This window comes from Lynx rufus, unplaced genomic scaffold (genome assembly GCF_022079265.1).
Source record: "Lynx rufus isolate CCGP_SWC_20201006 ecotype Redwood Valley unplaced genomic scaffold, mLynRuf1.p SCAF_5, whole genome shotgun sequence".
In the NCBI taxonomy this organism is placed as follows: Eukaryota; Metazoa; Chordata; class Mammalia; order Carnivora; family Felidae; genus Lynx; species Lynx rufus.
In genome coordinates, this window is record NW_025814867.1 from 34,404,738 (window position 1) to 34,427,972 (window position 23,235).

Sequence of the window (23,235 nt, forward strand, 5' to 3'; positions counted from 1 at the left end):
TTCTCTTTTGCACTGCTGGTGGGAATCCAAACTGGTGCAGCCACTCTGGAAAACAGCATGGAGGTTTCTCAAAAAATTAAAAATAGAACTACCCTAAGACCCAGCAATTGCACTACTAGGTATTTATCCAAGGGGTACAGGTATGCTGTTTCGAAAGGGCACATGCACCCCAATGTTTATAGCAGCACTATCCACAATAGCCAAAGTATGGAAAGAGCCCAAATGTCCATCGATGGATGAATGGATAAAGAAGATGTGGTATATATACAAGATGGAATACTACTCGGCAATCAAAAAGAATGAAATCTTGCCATTTGCAAGTAAGTGGATGGAACTGGAGGGGATTATGCTAAGCGAAATTAGTCAGTCAGAGAAAGACAAATATCATATGACTTCACTCATATGAAGACTTTAAGAGACAAAACAGGGGCACCTGGGTGGTTTAGTTGGTTGGGCGACCGACTTCGGCTCAGGTTATGATCTCGCAGTTTGTGAGCTCGAGTTCTGCGTTGGGCTCTGTGCTGACATCTCAGAGCCTGGAGCCTGCTTCAGATTCTGTGTCTCCTCCTCTCTCTACCCCTCCCCTGCTCACACTCTGTGTCTGTCTCTCAATAATAAATAAATGTTAAAAAAAAAAGATACAAAACAGATGAACATAAGATAAGGGAAGCAAAAATAATATAAACACAAGGAGGGGGACAAAACATAAGAGACTCTTAAATATGGAGAACAGAGGGTTACTGGAGGGGTTGTGGGAGGGGGGATGGGCTAAATGGGCAAAGGGCATTAAGGAATCTACTCCAGAAATCATTGTTGCACCATATGCTAACTAACTTGGATGTAAATTAAAAGATAAATTATTAATAAAAAAAGAAAAGAAATAAATAATCTTAAAAAAAAGTCAGACACTTAACTGACTGAGCCACCCAGGCACCCCTATTTCCCTCCTTTTATTTATTTTTTTTTACACAAATGGAAGTATTTGATTCATACTTGCTTTTTTCATGTAATATATATCAGGTTGTCTTATATCAGAGCATATACAATAACTGTATTCTTTTTAAACTTTTATGGATGTGTAGAATTGTACTACACATACATCATAAATTTTCACAAACTGAACACACCTGTGTAACTAGTTCCCAAATCAATAAAGAGAACATGAGGAACACCTTTTTTTTTTTTTTTAATTTTTTGAAGTAATCTCTACACCCAGTTTGGGAGGGGCTCAAACTTATAACCCCAAGATCAAGAGTTATATGCTCTATCCACAGAGTCATCCAGGCACCCCGTGAAGAATATCTTAAAACCCACTTCTCTGAACCCCTTCTACTCACTGCCCTGTCCCCAGAGACAACTATTATCCCAGCTTCTAACGCTGGACATTTCCTTTTTCTGTTTTTGAACTTTCACTGTTGGTGGTGTTATTGGTTTTGAACGTTTAATTAAATAGATTCATTAGGGGTGCCTGGGTGGCTGAGTCAGTTAAATGTCAGACTTCAGCTCAGGTCACCATGTCATGGCTCCTGAGTTCGAGCCCCAAATTGGACTCTGCAATCACAGTGCAGAGCCTGCTTCTTTCTTTCTTTCTTTCTTTCTTTCTTTCTTTCTTTCTTTCTTTCTTTTAAAAATTTTTTTTAACGTTTATTTATTTTTGAGACAGAGAGAGACAGAGCATGAACGGGGGAGGGTCAGAGAGAGGGAGACACAGAATCCAAAACAGGCTCCAGGCTCTGAGCTGTCAGCACAGAGCCCAACGCGGGGCTCGAACTCACAGACTGCGAGATCATGACCCGAGCAGAAGTCGGCCGCTCAACCGACTGAGCCACCCAGGCGCCTCTTTCTTTCTTTCTTTCTTTCTTTCTTTCTTTCTTTCTTTCTTTCTTTCTTCCTTTTGCTCATGGATGTGTAATGTGTATTTTAATCTGCTTTCTTAAAGTTTTTTTTAATGTTATTTATTTATTTCTTGTAATTTTTTAAATTTATTTTTGAGAGAGAGCATGTGCACGCAAGCTGGGGAGAGGCAAAGAGAGAGGGGGACAGAAGATCCAAAGGGGGCTCTGTGCTGACAGCAGAGAGCTCAATGTGGGCTCAAACTCATAAACCATGAGATCATGACCTGAGCCAAAATCGAGATTTGGATGCTTAACTGACTGAGCCACCCAGGCACCTCAGGACTTTTTTATTTTTTAAGTATTCTCTGTACCTGATATGGGGCTCTAACTTGCAAACCCAAGATCAAGAGTGTCATGCTTCACCAACTGAGCCAGCCAGGACAGACACCCCCTGGTGTTTTTTTTATGTTTAGCTTCTTTTGCTCTACCTTTCCCCTACATTGTTTTGATATTTATACTCTACTGAATGTAACAGTACTTTGTTCATTCTCATTGCTAAATAGTATTTCATTGTATCTGCATTCTTTTTTTTTTTTACTATATAGTGTTCCATTGTAAGGATATACTATAATCATCTAATCACTTGTTAATGGATAGACTGTTTCCAATCTTTTCCTATACAAACAATGCTACAATGAACAACTTTGAATTTATATTACTTTGTGCATATGCAAGTGTACCTGAAGAATAAGTGCCTAAAAATAAAATCACTAGATCAACAGGCATAGATATCTGTAAATTTTTTTAATGTTTGTTTATTTATTTCAGAGAGAGAGAGAGAGAGAGAGAGAGAGAGAGAGGCAGAGAATTCCAGGCAGTCTCCATGCTGTCAGTGCAGAGCCCAATGTGGGCTCGATCCCACGAACTGTGAGATCATGATCTGAGATGAAACCAAGAGTCAGTTGCTTAACTAAGCCACCCAAACGGCCCAAGAGTATATCCCTTAAAAAAAATTTTTTTTTAAAAAGAGTATATCCCTTAAGATGGTAATTGGTCAATATCCTTCAAAATTACAAATATCTAGGGGTGCCTGGGTGACTCAGTCAGTTGAGCATCCAACTGTTTATTTCTGCTCAGATCATGATGTCACTGTTGATGAATTTGAGCCCTGCATTGAGCTCTGTGCTGACTGCAGAGCCTGCTTGGGATTCTCTCTCTCTTTCTCTCTCTCTCTCTTTCTGCCCCCCTTTCTCTCCCAAAATAAATGAAAAGGGGATATACTCTTTTTTCTTAAGTTTATTTATTGATTTTGAGAGAGAAAATTAGCAGGGGAGGGGCAGAGAAAGAGGGGGAGAGGATTTGAAGCAGGCTCCATGCTGACAGCAGAGAGCCCAATGTGGGGCTCCAACTCATGAACTGTGAGGTCATGACCTGAAGCTGGATGCTTAACCAACTGAACCACCTAGCTGCCTCAAAAGGGAATATACTCTTAACACTCACACCAGCGGATTATTAGAAAGTATTTTCTTAAAATTTTAGACTTGGAGCCTGGAGACTTAGAAATCACATTATACAGCCTACTCATCTTACCCAGAGATAAATTAAAGCCCTTACAGGCAATAAAACTTGTACAAAGTCATAGAGCAAGTGGTTATCATTCCTAAATTCTAAAGGAGGAGGCCTGGATGCTGGTCTCACTTATCAGAGAACCAACAAAGCTTCAAACATCCTGCCCTGCCTTCAGCTGTGGGAATGCTGCCTCTCTCTCTCCTCTTGTCTTCTTCAACTGCCTTCCAAGACCAGCACAAAAAGGTTGAAACCGTACACAGACCAGGACTACCAACCATGGGAGGAAGAGGATAGAAAGGGAGAGGCAGATGAGGTGCAGAGGTTACTCAAGGGGCACCAGACACTACATTTTCCTGGAATGCAAAGTAAGAGATACATAAGGCTTTAAAGGAAAATGTAATAAAACACTTAGACATGCACACATGCAGAGATTATAGCTGAATTATGTGATATTATACAACTCTTAAAAGAATGAGGCATTTCTATATGAACTGATCTGAGCCAGTCTCCAAAACAGTATTCAATGAGATATGTAAGAAACAGAACAGTAAAATATGGTAGTGTTTGGTTATGCTTAGATTATCATCAGAAGGACATAAACTAACAGGGGTAGCCTGGAGGAAAGACAGCTAGAGGCTTAATTTTGATGGTTATTCTCCTTTATGCTAGTTGAAATTCTTAGCATGTTCAGGTGTCATGATCACATATATATATGTATGTATATATATACATATATATAGTTCATAAGGAAATATCATAAGGAACAGTTATATATACAATATATGTTTAATACATAAGATATATATATAAAGAAAATGTATAAAAGGGGGGTAATTTAGTGAGAGATACAACTATCCCTGAGAAAGGAGAGGAAAAAAGCAAGAGAGGAAGGGGTGGAGCCTAGTGAGGGAGTCAGCTTGGCATTGAGGGCGCTAGAAGGACAGGAAGTGAGTTCAGAGACCACCTTTGCAAAATGAGGGAGTCTGGTCACACAGTATTTTAAGTGCAATTAGTCTTCAATCCTATTAACTTGCAACTCTTGAATGGTGTCATACACTGAAGAAATAGAAGTTGAATGTTGAAAAACAATAAATCAGGCACTTTTAAAACGAGTTAGGGCTGGTATGCAGAGTTAGCCAGATCAAAGATTGTCGCCCCGGTTCCCAGGGGGGTTGGGTGTGACTCTGCCTTCTGGAATGAAAACTATTTATCAACAAAGGCGCTGCCCTGTTTGTTGTTTCAGACAAGCTACCCGGGACTCCAATTTAACCTGGTTTTTTTTGTTTTTTTTTTTTTTAATGTTTATTTACTTTTGAGACAGAGCGCGAGTGGGGAAGGGGCAGAGAGAGAGGGAGACACAGAATCTGAAATAGGCTCCAGGCTCTGTGCTGTTAGCACAGATGCGGGGCTCGAACCCACGAACCGTGAGATCATGACCTGAGCCGAAGTCGGGCGCTTAACTGACTGAGCCCCCCAGGCACCCCAATTTAACCTGTGTTTGTAAATAATGAAGATAATGTAATGTAATTAAATTAACATCAAAAATAATCTGCTACCTGAACACATCGAATCAAGAATTTTCTGGCCTCTTAGGAAGGCATCAGAGGCAGAAATTTCTCAAGCTCCAATGCCAGTGGCCTATTTGCAGTTTCACCCTGATTCATTCATCACTGAATTTTTATTGAGGAGCTTATTTTCAGCTCCTCAGGCAGCTCACAAGGGTATTTACAAAACAAAGCCCTAACTTCAAAGGGCATTATTTTGGCTAAAAAAATGGGCTCCATCACAACTTTTTTCCTTAAGCAAACAATAAAATGAAGAGTTGATTTACTTTAATTTCTGCTGCTTCTTAAACAAGTCTTTCTTTCCAAATGTAGGTAGTTTGGTTTTTTACACCAGCTTTTGATACTGAAGTCAGGCCGAGCTCACAGGTCTAGAGCAGTCTTGAAATACCTATGCAAATGAATGGGGAAGCTTGCAGGTGTAGGATGGGTCTTGAAAACAAAAATCTGGATTGCTCAATCTGAAAGGGTGGGGACCAGAGTGAAATGTGAAATGACTTCCCTAGTTCTCACCCTCACATTGGTCAAAGGGCAGATAAATACTGTTTCTCTTACTAGATCAAGACTTACACACTCAGAGGGTTTAGGGATGTTCCATCCAGACTCAACTTTCAGGATGAAATCAGCAAGTATTTGTCAAGTATCTCCTTAACAGCTGCCAAGAGAATTTCATACAAGGCTGTGTTTTTCTTTTTTTTTAAATTTTTTTTTCAACGTTTATTTATTTTTGGGACAGAGAGAGACAGAGCATGAACGGGGGAGGGGCAGAGAGAGAGGGAGACACAGAATCGGAAACAGGCTCCAGGCTCCGAGCCATCAGCCCAGAGCCCGACGCGGGGCTCGAACTCACGGACCGCGAGATCGTGACCTGGCTGAAGTCGGACGCTTAACCGACTGCGCCACCCAGGCGCCCCGAGGCTGTGTTTTTCAAATCCATGATACACAGACATTTTGGAGGGTAAAAAATGTTCCCAGACCCTTGAGAATATTCACTTCTTCATTCACTCAGCAACAGTCCAAGACACTGGAATAAGTCGTGGAGATACAGGGCTGAGCAAAACAACATGATTCCTACAGCATATGCTGCAGAGGAAGAAACAGTCATTAATGAAGTCATCACATGATTAACTGCAAATTACAACTAAGTGCCATAACGTGGGGGTGCCTGATGCTGTGAAAGTAAATAATAATGGGAGAGGAAAGCAAAAGTTTCCCTAAAGAAGGGAAAACTTGCCTCGGTCTAAAGGAAGGGTAGACCGGGCAAAGAATGGGAGAAAAAGTGGTCCAGAAAATAGCCAAGTCAGGGGTCCTATGGCAGGAGGGAACATGGTCATTTAAAAACCAAAAAAAGACCAGGTGGGGTGTAGAAAGCATGGGATGCCCTAGGTGGACATTACCACATTAGGTAATATTTCTGGTTCTCTTACCCTCCAGAGCACTTGGGAGGATTGTACTTCCCTGGTCCTCTGAAGTCATGTGGAACTCTTGAAGTTGAGTAAAGCCATGAGCCTTCCTTTGGCCAGTGAAATGTGAGAAGAAATGTTATCTGTTACCTCACCCTCCCTGTGGAAGCATTCAAGAAATGGTGGGAGTTTTTCTCTTTTTCTCACTAGCTAATATGAAGGTACCACAAGAAAGGAGCAGGATCTCGGAGCCAACACATGAAGGACAGCTACCCTGAGAGCCAACAGGAGCTGATGCAGGCTGTGTGTGAACTAGAAATAAACTTTTGCCATGTTAAACCAATGAGGTTTAGGAGCTCTTTTTTTTTTTTTTTTTTAACGTTTATTTATTTTTGAGACAGAGAGAGACAGAGCATGAACGGGGGAGGGTCAGAGAGAGGGAGACACAGAATCTGAAACAGGCTCCAGGCTCTGAGCTGTCAGCACAGAGCCCAACGCGGAGCTCGAACTCACGGACCGTGAAATCATGGCCTGAGCCGAAGTTGGCCACTTAACCAACTGAGCCACCCAGGCGCCCCTAGGAGTTCTTTATAATTGCAGCAAACCCAGCCTAGCCTACTGATGTAGACTCACATTTGAGAAACACATAACCTAAAGGGGGAAAAAACCCACTAAAATAGTTCAGAATTTATTTTTAAATTAAAAAAAAAATTTTATTTACTTTTGAGAGAGAGAGACAGAGACAGAGAGACAGAGACAGAGACAGAGAGCAAAGGGGGAGGGGCAGAGAGAGGGAGACAGAGAGACAGAGACAGAGACAGAGAGCAAAGGGGGAGGGGCAGAGAGAGGGAGACAGAGAGACAGAGACAGAGACAGAGAGCAAAGGGGGAGGGGCAGAGAGAGGGAGACAGAATCCGAAGCAGTCTCCAGGCTCTGAGCTGTCAACACATAGCCTAATGTGGGGCTCGAACCCAAGAACCACAACATCATGACTGAGCTGAAGTTGGTGCTTAACCAACTGAGCCACCGGGAAGCCCCAATAATTCAGAATTTAAACACAAAGAATCTTTTGTATCTACAACTATTATCTACATCTCATCTGCATTTACATTTATTCACTCATTTATGAATTTCAGTGTTTAGTTTTTCAAAACTACATCTGATTTTCAGCATCTGATTTTCTATACAAAGTTGTAAACACTGAAGAAGAGTGTTTTGTTTGTTTGTTTTGTTTTATAAAGTTGAATAGAATACATTTATCAAGTGCTTCTCTACTATTAGTGCCGACTAAAGTTCTGAATTTGTTCATTTAATCTTCCTAATAGCCAATGATGTAGATCTATGACTGTATGCATTTTCCAGATGCATATGTTATTTCAGATAACTGAGGCTCAGAAAGCTTTAACAAGACCTGGGAAGCAATGTACCTAATATTGGATTCAGATATGCCTGACTCCTTAATAACTGGGCCTAACTCTTATGGAATATTGTGTACACCTTGGCACTGAACACTGTGGGATTGAACTCCTTCAAGGCGAGGATAATGTCTTCTTGGTCTTTTCATCCCCAGCAGAGTCTGCCACCTAGATAACTTCAAAGCATATTTTTGGAAGTATTGAATGACTGAAAAACATAAATGAATTTATCGGGGCACCTGAGTGCCTCAGTTGGTTAAGTGTCAACTCTTGTTCCCAGCTCAGGTCGTGATGTTATGGATCATGGGATCAAGCCCTGCATCAGGACTTGTGCTGACAGCTCAGAGCCTGCTTGGATCCTCTCTTTCCTTCTCTCTCTGCCCCTCCCCTGCTTATGCTATCTCTCTGTCTCTAAATGAATAAATAAACTTAAAAAAAAGAAACTGTAAAATAAATGAATACATGAATGAATGAATGAATAAATAAAATTATTACAGATAAACTACATTAACATCTAGGGGTTATATTTTGACTATTTATTTATGTACTTATAACTCCACTGGATGCTAAACTCTTAGAGACAGGCTACTGTTAAATACCAAAAAGCCAACTGAGTAAATTTTAATGAACGAATTGGCTTTCTAATTTTTATTTATTTATTTTTAAAGATTTTGCTTTTATGTAATTTCCACACCCAACATGGGGCTTGAACTTACAACCCTGAGATTGAAAGTTGCATGCTCTACCGTCTGAGCCAGCCAGGCTTTTAAAAATAGTTCATGGGGCACCTGGGTGACTCAGTCGGTTAAGTGTCTGATTTCATTTCAGCTCAGGTCATGATCTTGCGTTTGTGAGTTCAAGCCCCGTGTCGTGGTCTGTGCTGACAGCTCGGAGCCTGGGGCCTGCTTCAGATTCTGTTTCCTCCTCTCTCTGCCCCTCCCATGCTCGTGCTCTCTCTGTTTCTCAATAATAAATAAACGTTAAAAAAAAAAAATCATGAATTGGGTAGTATCCTATCTAGCAAGTGGAGGGGAACTCTGAGGATTTGTACAAAATGGAAGGTTTTTATCAAAAGCAGAATAGGGAAAGAAAGTTTTAAAAAGATAGGATTGTTGGGCCATCTGGGTGGCTCTTGATTTCGTCTCAGGTCATGAGTTTGAGCCCCACGTGAGGCTCTGCACTGACAGTACGGAATGTGCTTGGGATTCTCCGTCTCTTCCTCTCTGCTTCTCCCCTGCTTGTGCTCAATCTCAAAATAAATAAATAAACCTAAAAAAAAAAAAAAAAGGAGGGGCGCCTGGGTGGCGCAGTCGGTTAAGCGTCCGACTTCAGCCAGGTCACGATCTCGCGGTCCGTGAGTTCGAGCCCCGCGTCGGGCTCTGGGCTGATGGCTCAGAGCCTGGAGCCTGTTTCTGATTCTGTGTCTCCCTCTCTCTCTGCCCCTCCCCCGTTCATGCTCTGTCTCTCTCTGTCCCAAAAATAAACAAATGTTGAAAAAAAAATTAAAAAAAAAAAAAGGATTGTTTCAGGCAAAATCACCTTCCCATATGTGGAAGGGTAAGGGTCTTATATACAGATTACCTCATCTTCCTTTGGGGAATGGAGAGGGCCCAGGTGACAGATTATCTCATTGGTGCTTATGAGGAAATTGCTAACTGACAGGTGAAGATATGCATTTTGCGGGGAGGTTGCAACTGCAATCATGTTAGCTTGGGTTTGGTAACTTGGGTGGCCCAAGTGACACCATTTTGGGCTTGTGGTTTTCTCCAAAGATACAGTGTTTATTTTTATACCTCCCGTAGATGACCTTGCTGAGGACCATGTTCACCAAGGACAGGACCTTGCTGAGACCATGTTCAGCAAATGGAGATTAGGTTTCTTCTGAATCCACAGAGCCAGCAATTGCTGAAGTAGAGATTTTGTTCAGGGCAATAGCCCCTGGTCCTTCCATGCCATACTAACTGCCGTCTTCCAGCCTCCCTGAGTTCTGGTCCTCCAGGAAAAAGAGTTAATTCAGTGTTTTTTTTCTAGGAATATACAATTTAGGGTACCTACATATGGTACATAATGGTACCCACCGTACCTAACAGAAAAAATTTCTTTAATTTTGTATTCAACGTTGAAAACTGTTAAGTCATTTGTTATGCGGGGGGAAAAGAAAGAGAGAAAGACAAAGAAAGCACACACCTGAATGTACATATGATAAAATGGCCTTGAGGATGTAGCACAAGCCAAACAAAGCACAGAAATCCAGAGTTCACCCTGCAACAGCATCCTGAAATTGTGTCTCCACTTCCACTCTGGTTCTTTGAATGAGCTTCCCAGGTGTTATTTTCCAGTGACATGACTTAATATCTGGAGCTCTGGGTTGCTCTCAACTGGAGGGATACTATCTTATCACACTTCAGTACAGGCAGCCCTTAAGGGAGACTTTTTGAAACTTTTGACCAGCTCCCAGTAAGAAATGCATTTCACACTGCAAGTCAGTACATTGTGTAAGTGTGTGTGTGTGTGTGTGTGTGTGTGTGTGTGTGTATTTATGATGTTTATAATGAAATAAAAATGTAATAGAAAAATATCCCTATTGTGTGTGATGCACTCTGATGTTGTCTAGTCCATTTGTATTTTCTATTTTATTCTATTTCATGGGGTGTTTTTTTTTTAACAGAACAAGCTGATTTTTTAAACTGTATTACTATTTATTTTTGAGAGAGACAGCATGAACAGGGGAGGGGCAGCGAGGGTCGTGGTTACAGAGGATCTGAAGCAGGCTCTGCATTGACAGTAGAGAGACCAATGCAGGGCTCTAACTCACAAACTGTGAGATCATGACCTGTGCTGAGGTCAGTTGCTCAACCAACTGAGCCACCCAGCTGCCCCTGTATTTCACGTTTTAAAAATTGTCATTGTGGGGTACCTGGGTGGCTCAGTCGGTTAAGCGTCTGACTCTTGGTTTCAGCTCAGGTCATGATCCCAATATCGTGGGATCAAGCCCTGTGTCGGGCTCTGTGCTGAGCGTGGAGCCTGCTTGGGATTCTCTCTCTTTCCCCCTGCCCTTCCTCCGACTTGTTCTCTCTCTCTCTCTCTCCCTCTCAAATAAATAAAATGAAACAAAAAAAATTTTTTTTTAATTTTTTTTTTCAACGTTTATTTATTTTTGGGACAGAGAGAGACAGAGCATGAATGGGGGAGGGGCAGAGAGAGAGGGAGACACAGAATCAGAAACAGGCTCCAGGCTCTGAGCCATCAGCCCAGAGCCCGACGCGGGGCTCGAACTCACGGACCGCGAGATCGTGACCTAGCTGAAGTCCGACGCTTAACTGACTGCGCCACCCAGTCGCCCCCAAAAAATTTTTTTTAATTGCAGTTGCAATCCACCAAGTTCATTTTACCACCCGATGAGTCTTCTGATTTGAAAAACACTGGCCCAATGCAGATGTATAAGTTGTTACTCCTTGAGTACAAGGACACATATCTTTTTTACCTGTGTCTTTAGCACCTTTTTTTTCCCCCTGAATAAATGAAGAAGTGAATGTCTACCATGTGCTAGAAGAGCAAGGATGACCAAAACTGAGAGCGGAAGCTGTAGAGATCCTTGCCCTGGTGGAGTTTACAGCTTTTGAGGAAGGGAAAAAGCACCCACCAACCCACTATCAATAAAGAGAGACCAGAAGTTGGACACATGTGAAATCTCTTCCCACTCCTACTCTAAAAAAAAGTGCCTTGACCTCTGTTGTTTCTGGCCCCATTTTTCCTTTGGAAGCCCCAATCCCTGATGCCACAGGGGCTTGGTAAACTCCTTATGGGAGAGCTCTGTCCCTACCCCCAGGCATAAGTAGGGGACCTAACCATATAATAAATATGATTGGTTCAGGGAGGAACAGGTGACTTCAACTCAGCCAACTGAAGTCATCTTTATTATCATCCGTAAATGGCAGGGGTCTCTTTTCTCCTGGGACTACAGACAGAAGAAGATCAAGGGAAGCTAGAGCTGTCTTCCATTATGTGAAGAGAAGAGGTTAGAAAATGAAACTGAAATACAGAGTAAAAGAGAGCTAAGAGAAGGAGAAAGAACATCATTTGAAATCTGGGTCTAGACGGGCCTAAAGCCAGAAGATTGGCAACACTTCACAACTGTTTGAGCTAATGACTCCACGTTTCCCTAGCGCAGGTTTTAGTTGGATCTCTGTTATTTGCAACTAACAGTAACTGTGAAAGGAAGGGTAGAAAGCCAATTAATTTCCTTGATTTATTTATTTTAAGATTCTTATTTTTTTGAAAGTACTTCACTTTATTTTATTATTATTATTTTTTAATGTTTATTTATTTTTGAGACAGAGAAAGAGCATGAGTGGGGGGTGGGGGCGGGCAGAGAGAGAGGGAGACAGAGGATCCAAAGAGGGCTCTGAGCTGACAACAGTGAGCCCCATGCAGGGCTCGAACTCACAAATTGTGAGATAATGACCAGAGCCCCAATCAGATGCTCAACTGACTGAGCCGCCCAGGCACCCCGAAAGTGTTTCAGTTTATTATTTTTTTAAGTTTTATTTATTTAACTAATCTCTATACCCATTGTGGGGCTCAAACTCACAACCCCAAGATCAAGAGTCACATGTTCCATCCATGAGCCAGTCAGGCTCTCCCCCTAATTTCTTTCTTTGAAAAAGAACAGAAAGGGGGGTGCCTGGCTGGCTCAGTTGGTAGAGCATGGGACTTGTGATCTCAGGAGTCGCTTGAGTTCAAGCCCCACAATGGGTGTACAGCTTACTTTGAAAACAAACTAACAAACAAACAAACAAACAAAAAGAACAGAAATATATTTGTGGGGCCACAGACACACTTCTTCCATGATTGGGAAATTTGCCTGGAATATGCCACATTTCAAGGGTTCCAGAGGTATGAAGCTGGCTGTTTACTTTCCTTCTTTACTTCCTTCTTTCCCTCTTCCTTTCATCTCTCTAAGATCACTGTATCAGCTGTGTGGAGAAAGGTTAAGGGAGTTTATAGAGAAAACAGGAAAGCTATGATATATTCCTAGGTAGAAAAATACCTAGCTCAAGAAGTTTAGACCAGAATGTGATGGGGTGGCAAAAGAGAGGAAGAGAAGCAAATTTAAGAACAATTAACAAAATTTTTTTAATGTTTATTTATTTTTGACAGAGAGAGAGAGAGAGAGAGAGAGAGAGCGCATACACACACACACACACACACACACACACACACACAGACATGAGCAAGGGAGGGGCAGAGAGAGATGGAGACACAGAAGCTGAACGGGCTCCAAGATCTGAGCTGTCAGCATAGAGCCTGATGCCTGATGCGGGACTTAAACTCACAAACTGTGAGATCATGACCAGAGCTGAAGGCAGACACTTAACCAACTGAGCCACCCAGGCACCCAGATTTAAGAACAATTTTGGTGGAGCTGCTAGGACTTGGTTATAGGCTAGATAAATGTGACTTGGTTATGGACTAGATAAATGAACTTTCCAGATGAATAAATAAAATGCATAATTAATACACAGTGAGTTTAGCAGTTACAGAGCAGGTGGTATGTCTTAGACCCTGTGGTAAAAGCTGGGACAATGAAGATAGGAATAGTCTCTGACTTCAAGGAGTTGATAGCAGAGGAGGTCCTAACATTGAGAAAAGAAAAACAACAACAACAACAATAACCACAACAACCACCATACAGGAATAGCAAAGGGCTCACCTACAGTTGAGATAATGGGCTTTGTATTCCTTGTAGATGTGGGAGGCCTGAGCCTTGCCTTGTCCTAACACAGGATTTGTGTTATCTGTGGTAAATTAGCCTCTAGGCCCCCCAGACCGTGGTGGGGATTAGGGGAAGGACTGCTATTGAGAGGACAGTGGGTGAGAGGAAGGGAGAAATGATGGCGGCAAACTATATCCAAGATGGGAGCCCATGCTGAGCTTCAATGTCATAGCCAGCTAGGTATGATTTGGAGAAACAAGGGCTGTGAGAGTAGGTGTCACATAGTGATGGAATAGTAGCTTCCAAGTGCACTCAAGCCAGCTATGTCAGAGGGCATGGAACAGAAAAGGTCTTAAAACCAGGGTAATGTTCAAATCATGTGCGTTATTAAATTAAGGAAAAATATATAGGGAGAAGCAAGGGGAAGGGGTTGGATGGTGTATTTAGGATAAGATGCGATGGGGTGGAAGCATGACACCACCTGAATCCTGGCATGGATTACAATGTTTGTATGTTCTGTCTCTTGGCCGCATCAGCCTTCCTTGCTAATGGTACAGTTACGAGGACCAGAGTTGAGGTTTGAGCAAACGTATGCTCAACAGATGGGAGTTTCCCTGGATCAGTGACACACACTGACACCAAAGAAATGCACAGGCCAGTACACCTGGCCACCAGTGTTGCTCATCAATTAGCCAGGTGAGCAGTTATGGGTTTTAAAGACTTTATTTTATTATTTTATTTCATTTTATTTTATTATTTTATTTGATTTGATTTTCTGTAAAGTAAGCTCCACACCCAACATGGAGTTCGAACTTACAACCCCCAAATCAGGAGTCTCATGCTCTACCAACTGAGCCAGCCAAGCACCCCAAGCAGCTATGGGTTTTATTCATCTATTCTGGTCAGAGGATGGGGCCAGACTGGTTGTCATATTCTCTTTCTTTCTTTCTTTCTTTCTTTCTTTCTTTCTTTCTTTCTGTTTATTTATTTATTTTGAGAGACAGAGAGAGCATGCTTGCAAGCAGGGGAGGGGCAGAGAGAGAGAATCTGAGCAGGCTCCACACTGTCAGCTCAGAGCCCTACTTGGGGATTTATCTCACAAACGGTGAGAAAATCAAGAGTCAGATGTTTAACCAACTGAGCCACCTGGGCATCCCAGGTTATCATCTTCTGCTTTAAGACTTCACACATGAATATTCAATGTCTTATGCATATTTAGGATATCATGAATATTTATTTATTTATTTATTTATTTATTTAATGTTTATTTATTTTTGAGACAGAGAGAGACAGAGCATGAACGGGGGAAGGTCAGAGAGAGAGAGACACAGAATCTGAAGCAGGCTCCAGGCTCCGAGCTGTCAGCACAGAGCCTGATGCAGGGCTCGAACTCATAGACTGTGAGATCATGACCTGAGCCGAAGTCGGATGCTTAACTGACTGAGCCATCCAGGCGCCCCGGATATCATGAATATTTAGAGGTCCAGTGTCTCATATACTACTTAGTACCTCAAAGATATTAGGTGTCTCTTAGTCCTTCCATCCTTTCCATGTTTAACACACACATGTTGTACTCATTATCTTTCCTGAACAAATTTTTTTTTAAATTTTTTTTAACGTTTATTTATTTTTGAGACAGAGAGAGACAGAGCATGAATGGGGGAGGGTCAGAGAGAGGGAGACACAGAATCTGAAACAGGCTCCAGGCTCTGAGCTGTCAGCACAGAGCCCGACGCGGGGCTTGAACTCACTGACCGCGAGATCATGACATGAGCCGAAGTCGGCTGCTTAACCGACTGAGCTACCCAGGCGCCCCTTTCCTGAACAAATTTATAAAAGGTTTTGCTTTTATCTTACAAACCATAAATGTATTCATCTTCTAAACTGGAGTAGAGTGGTCTACAAAGCAAATGCACATTACAGTAGGACTTCCAGGTATCCAAGTCAGAGAAACTAGGAGTGGTGAAAGCTTGTCAGGACAAAAGGGCCCAGAGCCCTGGGGAGGACTCTTCCAAGACCTAGGAGGAGAGGGACGTTCTCCCTCAGGAGTCAGGAGCTGAACCCAGGAAGGGAAGAGGGTCAGCCAGAGCCTGCAAAGGAGTGTTCAGGGGCAGGTGGACCGAGGTGTGATAGGCAAGCACCTTGGATAAGCAGGTGCAGAATCCAACCCAGACAGGCAGAATTGCTGACACCCAAACTTCCAGGAAGACTTTTCCCTGAGGCCCTGAAGGAAGGGAGAATTCAGAAAAGAGGTGAGAGGAAGCTTGGCCAGGCCCAGGTCCAGCCCAGCCCAGTCCAGCCCAGCTCTACGTCCTGTGAACAAAGACCAGCTCACACCAGGACTCTCGCCATTTCTTACAAATCTGTAACTTCCTTAAAGTTAGCTATTTTTGTTACTCCTTGTTTCCAGGCAGTTCAATTAGTAATGTGAACAGGGTTTAAACAAAGAAAGGAGGAGGTGCAAAGAGGATTGGTTACTTGCTTAATTTTTTTTTAAACATTTATTTTTGAGAGACAGAGCACGAGTGGGGGAGGGGCAACGAGAGGGGGGTACACAGAATCCAAGGCAGGCTCCAGGCTCTGAGCTGTCAGCACAGACCCCGACGCGGGGCTCCAACCCACGGACCGCGAGATCATGACCTGAGCCAAAATCGGCCGCCCAATCGACTGAGCCACCCAGGTGCCCCATTTTGGTTACTTATTTAAAAGCTGGTCAGTGGACTGGGGAGCAGCCCCCCATGGGGAAGGTATGTGTGTGTTGGGGCAGGGGCCTGGGGGTGGGCGACAGCCTGGTAGCCTGTGGGGAGAGATAGGCAAGCCGACTCCATCCCAGAGGAGGTGTGGAAGCTGGATGGGGCCAGGGTGGGGGTAGGGGTGAGGTGAGAGCTCTGCCCGGGACTACTCTGCTAGCCCCTCAGGGAATACTTGGGCTTTTAAAATCGCTTTGCTTTGTATTGTAGTCAGAGGTATAGGAACTGACTGCCGTAGGCGGGCGGGCGGGCGGTGGGGGGCTGTGGGAAATAGTTCTGCCCCTCCCCTCGGGGCTCCCACCGCCCCTCCCCCATCACTGTACACGTATTGTCTGTTCTCTGTGGGTCTCCCCCGCCAGACGTGAGCTTCCCGGGAGCAGGCACTGTGTCCGATTCACCTCTTTCTGCCTCACAATGTGGCCCAGCGTGGGGCCTGACACTTGGAAGTTTCTCAAAGAGTTACTTGTTGAATGAATGAACAAATGAATGCTTTCTCCGAACTGCTCTGAACTTTTGATGGGATTTACAAAGAAGGAAAGGCCTGATCACTGCTCCGGATTCCTGACATCACTTCACCAGGCATTCGTGTGGCTCTGGAACTCGGGGAGGCAGTGAATACCTAAGGTTTGGTTTCTATGTGTATGCGCATTTTCCTGGGGATAAGATTCTACATAACTTCTCAGATTTTCAGAGGCGATTGTCCAAAAAGAATGAAAGTAAACATTGAGAAAATAGTTCCAGAATGGAAATTTTACGTACGTTTTCTCAGTATTGATTTCTCTGAACCAAATTACTTTTCTTACCAACATTACTGTTTTTTTTCCTGTGTATGATCTCTCTCTCTCTTCTTAATGTTTATTTATTTTTGAGAGACAGAGAGAGATAGAACACAAATGGGGAAGGAGCATAGCGAGAGGGAGACACAGCATCCCACGCAGGCTCCAGGCTCCAAACTGTCAGTACACAGCCTGACTGGGAGCTGGAACCCACAAACTGTGAGATCATGACCTCAGCCAAAGCGGGATGCTTAACCGACTGAGCCACCCAGCCCACCCAGCCGCCCCCCGCCCAGTCTATAATCTCTTTAGTTCATTTTGTAATGTCAGAATCATCCACATTCACCTTAGTAAATAGTAACATGCTGATAGGGGCCAGGACGCGCTACCCAAAAATACGGCATTTTGACTTATTAAAAATATTTTAAGCTGAAGGAATTTTTTTTTAAATTTTTTTATTTTTGGGACAGAGAGAGACAGAGCATGAACGGGGGAGGGGTAGAGAGAGAGGGAGACACAGAATCGGAAACAGGCTCCAGGCTCTGAGCCATCAGCCCAGAGCCCGACGCGGGGCTTGAACTCACGGACCGCGAGATCGTGACCTGGCTGAAGTCGGACGCTTAACCGACTGCGCCACCCAGGCGCCCCTGAAGGAATTTTTTAAGGTTTTATTTAATTCATTTTTAAAAAGATTTTTAAAAATGTTTATTAGAGAGAGAGAGAGAGAGAGAGAGAACGTGAGTGGGGGAGGGCCAGAGGGAGAGGGGGACAGAAAGTCCCAAGTGGGCTCTGCTGACAGCAGAAAGCCTGAAGCCTTCTGCAACTCACAAACCGTGAGATCATGACCTGAGCCAAAGTCGGACGCTTAACCGACTGAGCCACTCAGGCATCCCGAGGTTTTATTTATTTATTTATTTATTTATTTTTAATTTTTTTTTTCAACGTTTATTTATTTTTGGGACAGAGAGAGACAGAGCATGAACGGGGGAGGGGCAGAGAGAGAGGGAGACACAGAATCGGAAGCAGGCTCCAGGCTCTGAGCCATCAGCCCAGAGCCTGACGCGGGGCTCGAACTCACGGACCGCGAGATCGTGACCTGGCTGAAGTCGGACGCTTAACCGACTGCGCCACCCAGGCGCCCCCCGAGGTTTTATTTTTAAGTAACCTGTACACCCAGTGTGGGGCTCAAACCTACCATCCTGAGATCAAGAGTCGCAGGCTCTAAGGACTGAGCCAGCCAGGTGCCCCTAGCTGAAGGAAGCCACAAAAGCAAGAGGGTCACTCTGACCTCTCCCACCTTCTTCCCCGAAGCAGGTCATAAAACTCCTCTGTGAAAGGTACCCTCCCTATACCATTAGAAAGGAGGACATTCTAATTACCAGGAACAGAGAATTAAGGGCCGAGAAGGCTGTGTAAACAAGCCTTGTTAAACTAGCTCTTATCTTCCAAGTTACTTCTTCACCATTTACTACCCCTAGCCCAAACCCCTTGTCAATTCTTCACAAATTTCTATAGCTCTAAAAGGTATAAAACCTTCTTGCTCTGGTCACTTCTTTGGGTCTTTTCTTGGGAAGGCTTCCATGTACATGTAAAATTTTTATTTCTCCTGTTAATCTGTCAATTTAATTTTCTGATCAACCCTCCCTACGAGGGTTGAGGGAAACTTTTTTCTCTCCTGCAATGCTATGACCTTTGCAATGTCCCAAAACCTCCCTTTCATCACCTCAGCCAAGGCATCCTTAATTGATTTCTCTTACACTTGGGGCTCATCCGCTGTTTTGCAGGTGGATGACAGTGTGGAGCGGGTGTGGGGCTGGAAGTGAGACCTTAAGGGCAGAGGCAGAATCAGGAAGAGAGCTGCTGAGATATTCAACGACCTAATCCAATTCTCCTTGCACACTCAGCAGCCTCCCCTCCCTCTGCACAACAATGGAAGGAAAGAGGCAGTGGGGAAAAAATAAGGTCCTGTAATACGGTTAGAAGGGGTAATTACCAGGACCGTGGAGCACAGGGAAAGTACCTCCCAGAAAGAAGGGCTAAAGACAGCCTACAAGGATGAGGAGTAAGGGAATTAGTAACAAATGTATGCTTGTGCAGGGAACCAAAAATAAAAAATAAAAAAATAAAACTAAATCTCCGTGCTGAATTGGCCAGGCATTGGAGAACCTGAGGTAGGCAGCAAGGACTGGGCTACAATACATTCCAGGGAGGAGGAGAGAAAGCTCCAAGCCAGGCCGGGATTTTGCAGCAGCTGCTGTGCCCTGATACTGAGTATCGGTGCCTCGAGGGAGGGATGAGTCAGTCCCAGCAGATCCAAGTTTAGGATAAAAGAGCCAACCAGGAAAGCACTCGGCAAACACCTTCCCTGTGAGAGGGCTACTGACCATTTAGAAGTGGGATCCCCAGCCCCATACAGGATACCAGGGAGGCCCTGGAAGAGCTCGTTCGCGTAGGGACTGAGAGTGAAGAGCTGTTTTAAACTATGTCCCTTCCTCTACCCAGAAAGTTCTGCCAGATTTGCCACCCGTTGTTTGATTTCATAGAGTTGTCTAAAACCAGGGTTGTGTTAGAGCAGAAGGCAAAAGGGTAAGTGCCAGATTATGGTTGTGAATGCCACATCTTGCTGTAGGAGTCAAGGAAGGGTGTTTTGAAACAAGAATTCTTGGTTATGGGTGTGGCTGTAAATGCATCCTGCACCCTGATGCCTCATGGGAGAGAGCTTTGAGTTGTATGGGGATCTGGCCAGAAGGTAAGCTCCAGCACCCCCATCTTGACCTTCATGGCAGTTGAAAGGATGGTGGGGTCAGATTGCATCACTCAGCCTAAATCTGTGTGGAAAAAGAAAATGACCTGGAGCACATACTGGCCCACTGTTAGTTCATGGTGAGCAGTCCCTTAAACAGTATGTTAGAGAAAAATTCCTGTTTTGGGGAGGAAGTTTGTGACAGGCGACTTTGGTTATATGGTTTTGTGGTACGATATATACATCATGAAACTTGCCATCTTTTAATGATTAAAAAAATTTTTTTTAATGTTTATTCATTTAAAAAAATTTTTAAATGTTTATTTATTTTTGAGACGGAGACAGAGCACAAGTGGGGGAGGGGCAGAGAGAGAGGGAGACACAGAATCTGAAACAGGCTCTGAGCTGTCAGCACAGAGCCGGATGCGGGGCTTGAACCCACGAACCACGATATGATGACCTGAGCCGAAGTCAGATGCTTAACCTACTGAGCCACCTAGGTGCCCCTATGTTTATTCATTTTTGAGTGACACAGAGCAAGCAGGGGAGGGGCAGACAGAGAGGGAGACCCAGAATCTGAAGCAGGCTGCTGGCTCAGAACTGACAGCACAGAGCCTGACACGGGGCTCGAACCCATGAACCCATGAACCCTGAGATCATGACCTGAGCCAAAGTCAGATGCTTAACCAACTGAGCCACCGAGGTGCTCCTAAGATTTTATTTTAAGTAATCTCTGTGCCTAACATGGGGCTCAAACTCACAACTCTGAGATCAAGAGTCAGACACTCAACCGACTGAGCCACCCAGGCACCCCAAAGATTTTTTATTTCTAAGTGATCTCTACACCCAACATGGGGCTCGAACTCACAACCCCAAGATTGAGTCATATGCTCCACCGAATGAGGCAGCCAGGTGCCCCTTATCCATTTAAAAATATATATATAAATTTATGGGGTGCCTGGGTGGCTCAGTCGGTTAAGCGTCCGACTTCAGCTCAGGTCCGTGAGTTTGGGCCCCCACGTCAGGCTCTGTGCTGGCAGCTCAGGGCCTGGAGCCTGCCTCTGATCTGTGTCTCCCTCCCCTCAGCTCCTCCCCTGCTCACACTCTGTCTCTCTCTCAAAAGTAAATAAAGATTAAAAAAATATATAAATTTAATGACATTAATTAAAACCACAATGTTGTAAACCATCACCACTATTTACAAAGCTTTTTCATCACTCTAAACAGAACCTCCGTACTCATTTGTGTGCTTATTTTTGTTGTTATTGTTTAAATAACTTCTTCTCTAGAATATGTTGGTCTCTGCTGGTAGGTGGGGTCAAGTTATGCCTAGTCAAGAGATTTCTTCACCTGAGTTTCTTTCATCACAGGGTTGCTGTGAGTTCTTTTTTATGTAAACAGTTTTGCTACTTTCCTTCTCCATATGCACACTTACTTTAACAAAATGGAAATTATATCAAATGACCCCAAATTTAGTGCTGAACACTACAACCCTTTTACTTGCTTACAATTCTGTGAGTCATCAAGTTGGGTAGGAATCAACTGGGGGCATTTCTTCTGTTATCATTAACTAGTGTCATTTATGCCACTGCAATCTTCGGGCGGTTCAGCTGGGGCTGGATGGTATGATATGGCCTCATTTGTATGTCCAGTGCTGTCTATGGGCATGGGTGGTACATTTCCTCCAGCATGTTACCTGTGGAGTAGGGTTCCAGATGCAGGAAGAGAGAAAGGTTAAAAGACCCACTGTGCAAACAGTTTTCAAGCTGCAGTCTGGCTCGTTGCTAACGTCCCATTGTCCAAAGCAAGTCACTTGGCCAAACCCAAAGTCTATGTGAGAGGGGACTTCATGAAATACGGATACACACAGCATGGTTCATTGGGGCCATCACTGTAACAATCTACCACACCTATGTACTATTTTGCAGTTTGCGTTCCCCCTTAACAGGGTGTCTGTTTTCCAAGTTGATATAATTATAATAATTACATTTTTAAAAATGTTTATTTATATTTGAGAGAGAGAGACAGAGCGCCAGTGGGGGAGGAGCAGAGAGAGAGGGAGACACAGAATCCAAAGCAGGCTCCAGGCTCTGAGCTGTCAGCACAGAGCCTGATGCGGGGTTTGAACCCAAGAACCATGAAATCATGACCTGAGCCAAAGTTGGAGGCTTCACTGACAGGGCCACTCAGGTGCCCCTATCATAATTACATTTGTAATGACGACAAAAGAGTTAATCAAAGGACTATGCCAAAATGTACCTAATCGTTATTGCTTTTTTTTTTCTTTTGTGGTTTGTTTTCATTTTCACTGTTATAAAGAAGTCATTAAGGTCTCCCTCCTCCACTGTTGCCAACTCCTTCTGCCGCTCCTGGTGCTGCTAGTATGCTAGTTAAGTGCAGATCTGGTACCTCTTGTGAAGCAGCAGCTGAAGAGACCCCAGCACTCAGCGAGGCCCTCAAAAAGCCCAAGGAAGGAGTCAAGACTGAGAACAATGATCGTATGAATTTGACGGTGACAGGGCAGGATGATTCTGTGGTGCAGCGTAAGATTAAGAGGCACACACTGCTTAGTAAACTAACGAAAGCCTTTTGTGAGTGGCAGGATTTGTCCATGAAGCACATCAGATTCTGATTTGATGGGCAGCCAATTAATGAAACAGACACGCCTGCACAGTTGGAAACGGAGGCTGAAGATACAGTTGATGTGTTCCAGCAGCTGACGGGAGGCATATCCTGAAAAGGGAACCTGCCACTTCACTCCAGAACTCTGTTCCTCCAGACCAAGAAGGCATTCTCGATTAGAAAGCCACAATTTGGTTCCACCACATCCTGAGTACTATAGTTTTCTCTATTGTTTCATTTTCCCCTTCCCCATTCCTTTATTGTACATTAAGGTACTGTAGATGTGCACAAGCATATTGCAGGGTTTTGTTTTTTTTTTTTTTTTTTTAAATTAAATGGCCAATGTTATGTTTGGTGCATGTCACATGGAGATGGGATGGGGAAAAATACTGGTTCTGTGATAATAGCCCCTTTCTCCATTAGTGGCATGCTCATTCAGCTCTTATTTTTACATTCCAGTAAGTTATTTTGCTCTCACTGTTTAACAAAAAATGAGCAACATAAAAATCCTTGCATACCTTGTGTGATTGGAGAATTTTAATGTTTTTCATTTATCATTGTAAAACCAAGGGCAATTTTATAACATTTTTGTACATAGCTGTTAGATATAGGGCACTCTGTCTTTAAGTAGGGATAAATTACTCTAAGAGAAATGAATCCTAGATACTTTTCCCTTCAAGTCAGCATCTTGTTGTTGAAACAAATTTCTTGTTTTAAAAAAAGTAATTAAATAGATATTTGTTGAATGTCTACCATGTGTAAGGACTTATTCAAGAACACTAAGGATACCTATTTGCTTAAATTTTTTTCAGGGGAAATTCAGACAAACATGAATATATAAAAA

General features: G+C 43.4%; 1 pseudogene; it reads left to right on the top strand.

Moving 5' to 3' along the window:
* The first annotated feature begins 22,127 nt into the window (after positions 1-22,127).
* LOC124526813 (small ubiquitin-related modifier 2-like) lies at positions 22,128-23,018 on the top strand (annotated as a pseudogene).
* Positions 23,019-23,235: the final 217 nt, after the last annotated feature.